Source organism: Semicossyphus pulcher, unplaced genomic scaffold (genome assembly GCF_022749685.1).
Source record: "Semicossyphus pulcher isolate SPU_LCO1_2020_fin unplaced genomic scaffold, fSemPul1.0.p SCAF_16, whole genome shotgun sequence".
Taxonomy (NCBI): Eukaryota; Metazoa; Chordata; class Actinopteri; order Labriformes; family Labridae; genus Semicossyphus; species Semicossyphus pulcher.
The window spans coordinates 15,055,307-15,060,712 of NW_027211670.1; positions in this window are offsets into that span (position 1 = coordinate 15,055,307).

The following is a 5,406-nucleotide window of genomic DNA, read 5'->3' on the forward strand; positions in this document are numbered from 1 at the left end:
GGTCTGGGGGGGCGTTCCAGTTGAAATTTCCAACTGGGAACTCGGAAATTCAGACTTCCAAGTACAAATGGAATGCACCATGAGTTAAACTACTAGCCGCATGCGCAGGTGCGCGAATAGTGAAACGTTACTCAAATAATGACGCCAACGAGTACTTAAATATGTCCCCATCCCTACTGAATACAAACCAAAACATGACTGAAGACAAGCTCTCACTTGTTAGTATGCAAACACTCCTGCACTGCACACAAACTCATCCAGTGTCCATTTTTGATTCAGCATATTTTGGCCCAAAAATAATGATCACACATATTGACTACCCATATGCTCACTAGTTCCCAACACACTGGTAAGGGCGAATAAATGAGCACTTGGATAACACAATACACAGCTTTCACTCTGCTGTTCATGTTCTTCATGCACATCCGTGCCAGTCACGTATCGACATGGATGGGCCGCGTACGGTGACCACTTGTGTTTGGAACATAGTGAGCGTACAGATGGACTGTGTCGTGTTAAAACCAGTAACAAACCAAGCGGACCATTCAGGCCACAACTACCCATTATTTTTCTTATCCATGAAAAGAAACAATCTATATTAATCTGTAACATGTCCAAAAAAAAGTTGCCAAGAGCCAGAATTGATATCCTTAAATTGCTTCTTTTTTCAAATAACTAATAACAAATAAATATGATTTTATTATCATAAAATATAAAGAAAAGAAGCAAATCTTATCGCTGAAACAAGCAAAAAATTGACCTTTTGCTTGAAAAATGACAAAAAACAATTAATTGGTAATTTTTTGGAGGGGGGTGTCAACTTAAAAATTAATCTACAGCCTAATCGTTGCAGTTTTAGTGACCATAGATTAGAGTATCATGTTTTAATACTATAAAAATATTTAGTGTTTATATCTTTGATAATGTTTGATGTTGTAAAAGGTATGTTTTTTAACTATCATTGTAGAATCACGCAAAATTCTTATTCATTATATCTAAATATATCAAAATTCAGCAGTAATATAGGCTATACAATCAGAAAACTGACTGAGCCATTAACAGGAAATTAATCCTTTTAACATGGACTGAGTTACAGCTTCCTGTCAGAGGAGCAGAGTCTGGCCTGGGGACCCGGTAATTGGTCAGTGTTGATCCTGTGATATACAATGAAATCGATTACCGCCTAATAAATCTCATCGTGCGAGTGTTCCTGTGCGGCGCGGGCTTCAGTGTTCTTGGGGGACGCGTTCAATGAATGATCGCCGTAAAAGAGTCGGAGATGGATAATGCTGAGAGGGAGCTTTCGCGGGGTAATAAAGAGTCTTGGCATGAATGAGCGAAGGACCCCCTGCGCGTGAGCCTCTTCCTGTTGATGAGTCTGTATAGATTTTTCATTTGGTTAAGTAGGAGATATCATAAGCAGGAAATACAACATTAGCTGCTGTCAAGGGAAACGTAACAACGGACGGCTTCCTCGCCTCAACTGGGGCTTCAATGAAGAGTAATCAATCACATCCTTAAGCTAACATATTATATTTGTTACGTAATAAATATGCTTTAACTGAGTGTTAACGAGGGGGTGATACAGAAAGTTAATATTGCATGCACTGACCTATCTTCTGTATATCATATACTTTTCACTTGGTTGAAAATCGTTTGACTTTTTGAAAGCGAACAAAGATTTAATTGACGTCTCCACTTTAACAAGCCCACTTTGTATGAAATACATATTTAATGATTAACACTGTCTCTGAGCTGAAGCTTAAGCGCTACAGAGAAATATTGACTTATTGGTCTAATAGCTGAGTGCACTTACAAGGGCCCATCCAATAATCTCTAAACACTTCATTAGAGATGACAAATAGGCCGTGTGGTTAACAATTCATCTGAATATAAACTGCAAAAGAAAAAGACACGATTGGGACGGTGCGAGAGCCACACAAGCGTTCTCATATTTGCATCAGTCTCGACACAGTAAACAGACGAATCAATGTCTTTAATTCCTGGCTTTTACTTGGGACAGGAAGTGTGGCGTGAATTACATTTAACCGGATGAGTTTTTATTATGATACTAATGTAATCCACCACGCACTCACAATTAATCAGTGCTCTTATTGATTAACTGTCTGTTAGACTCTTTTCCTGTATAGAGGCTGTTTTTTATATACAGTTGGTGTTTGAGTTTTCTTTTTAAAATTATAAAGCAAATAATCTGAAATACACCAAAATATTAACATTTTTTATAGCCACGCGGATATGTTGTTTTAGACCACCGATATTAGAGGGGGGAAATTTCACAGTTTAACGATAGTGTGGCCAATATAGAGACTTTTTTGTGTTGAAAACACTTCTTTTTGACGTAGATTATGCACCAATTTTGAACCAACATGACGATAAAAATGTTCTCCAAAGGCATTAATCTTAAGCTAAAAACTTGATCTAAGAAAATGGAACATTACTTTACAATGTCATCCAATATCAGTGCGAACTAACGTCCACTAAGCTGCTACTTTTGCAGCAGTCAGTGCTGAGAGTATCGTCATCTATGGAGTTGGAGTTCTGCTGGACAAAGTACGTATTGACACCATTTCTTAGACATCTTAAACTGATAATCTGGAAGTTTTCAGTTTCATTCTCTTTGGCGGCACCTTATGGCGATAAAAGGAAATTGCGGGTGCATACGTCCCAGATAACCAGACGTCAAAGGTTGGCTCCCTTTGTTACGGTTGTAACTCTTGATTTTCCTCGCTGATGGTCTCTTTCCTTTTTAGACGGTTTGCCTTCATCTGAGCGTCAAGTTTGTTTCTTTTTCTTTGGATTTGCACTTATTTTTGAAGTTGTATCTGTAGTCATCGATCTTTTCTTTGTTTGTTCAGCCATAGTAGATTACTGTTTACTCGCAACACTTGCAGAGACCAGAAAAGCAGCCGCTTAACACCCAGTCTGTAATACTGCAATACTGCAAATGCAAAGGCTTTCATCAGTGGGCCATAGGCTCAATCACCATTGTGTTACCTTATTCAACACGTATCCAAAAACATAAACAACGATACTGATATATCTGTGATAGATCCATATCGGCAAATAATATCTACCCCATCAATATATCGGCGAAATTACAGTAGACGTATAATGCGGTCATTATAACTTTATGCATTATTTCAAAGGTTATGGATTATTCATTGTTAGAAACTTCAATTAAAATCTTCTAAAAACTCTACATGATAAATAAAACACAAGTGTGCTGCTTCTGTTACTTTCTGGTTCATCTTTACACATGAGGAAGTCAACAGCGGTGCTGCTCGGGGGCAGCAGAGTGGCCTAAGGTGAACTAAAGAGATTTAGAGGATAATAAATAAATGAAAGGTGTGTTTTGCACTGCAAGGGCTAAGGTCTGTAAATTTCAGCCGAGAATGACATGGTCGTATCATCTAGTTTATAATGGGTGGGGCAAAAAAAACTTTGCTTTTCTTGCTTTTGTTGGATGTTTTATTTCTTTAGACGATAGCGAAAGGTGGATTTTCTACAGGAGTGGCTGCCAAATTCCACTATTTCACTGTGTGAAACCAAGCAGAGGTGCGTTCAAGCATGGCATTACTTATTTCAGCTGTCCTGCATGCTGTATATCAGTGTTCAAAAGGTATATGGCATCTGTAACAAGCGACATTTGGTCCAGTACAGATGGAATCGAACAGAATCTAGCAGAAGTAGAGAAAGAAAAGTATAAATTGGTGATGTGTTGCAGTAATGCCTTTTTATTGTTTCTATCTTACTGTTAGCGGACAAAATACTGATGTATTGCAAGTCTTTACTTAAAGGTTTAAGGGGCACGAGTGGAGGTGTTCCAACACCGGTACACACCAGAATCAAAAACGCCTCTGATACCGTCAAAAGTGCGGCGTCAGAAATACAGCAAGTACACCAGTTTATGCACCAACACTGCAAATAAACAGGAGCCACACAGCAAGTTGCCATAGTTGCCATCCGAGTAAACAATGCAACATTCGTCAGAGTTAGCAAAAAGGATAGTAGCGCAACGTCACAGCTGTTAAATTATATATATATATATTTTTTTTTTTACTTGTACTGGAATTGTATTGGTACTTGTATTGGGTGATACAAACAGTGGAAACAAAGAACAATCTCCCAAAGTGAGCCATTTAACCTATATATAAGCTTACATATCAAAACAGAACATTTGTACTGTCTTATGTAGCAATCCAATCCAATATATTCTTTGAAGTGAATGGGAGATTGTTTATATTGGAGCCAGTTGTGCAGAATCTCTGCACAGCAAAGCTCAAGGTCCCAGAATGTACACACCTTAATGGATTGAGTGCTGCTGTCTCATTTCTGCCTCATTCTCTAAATCACATTGCAGGAAAACAAACTTTGATGGAAAAAGTTCTGTCAACAGTTATCACCATTTATATGCAATTTCAGATAACGAAGCAATATGATTTTTTTTTCTTTCCAATTCCACTTTTGCTATTCAATTTGAGGGATTGAATTACCTTGAAACTTCCTATAACGTTACAGGTGACCCACTCCCTCAAATTCAAGTGCTGCGAGCTAGTTTGTATACACACTGAGAGCTAAGCTGAGAGGAGGGGGACTTAAAGAGCCTTTAGTGAGCAACTGAGACACTTAAAAATTGCTGCAATTTAGCTGTTAGTTCGGAGATGGATTTAAAATGTTAGCTTCTCATGTTATACAGGGCCTGCAGGTTACATAAATATATAATGAGCTATAATAAATGTGGATTTTACACAGAGTTAATGAGTGAACTCTATCCGGCTAAAATGTCCCTACAGATGTTACCTGCCAGCCGCTGGGAATCAATTTGTCCTGTCTGTCTGGGCAGTTTGGCTGTTAATAGCTTTATTAAGGTTATTGTGCGCGCGGCCGCATGACGTCACGCCCTCGCGCGCTGCATCCCGAGCCGCTCAGTGTTTGATCAGACAGGAGAGCGGTCCGGATCAAACGGCGTTGTTTTTTGTCTTTGCACCTGCGAAACTGGATATATTTTCACAGCTTCGGGGATGACTGATTTTAAAAAAACGTTCTCAGTCTTTTCGGGGCTTTGATGGACAATTTGAGCTAAATTAATTATTGATTAAGTTGGTTTAAAGAGTTTTAATGCGCCTGTAAAGTTTGGGATCAGACACACCCGGCGCTGTCTGCGTGACGGAGCAGAGGACAGACACAGGAGTGGAAATGTGTCTCACTTGTGTTTTTTAATCGTCCAAAACTACGGCTGGAGGCTGGCACGGTGTGGTTCTTAGCTGCTGGACTCAGGTTGGACTCATTGTTGGATCTACAATATGCCTCATCACTTGAACACACATTGGAAAGCGGATCTGTCTGAGAAGTTCGCTTGACATTTTCTTTTAAACGCAACGTTAA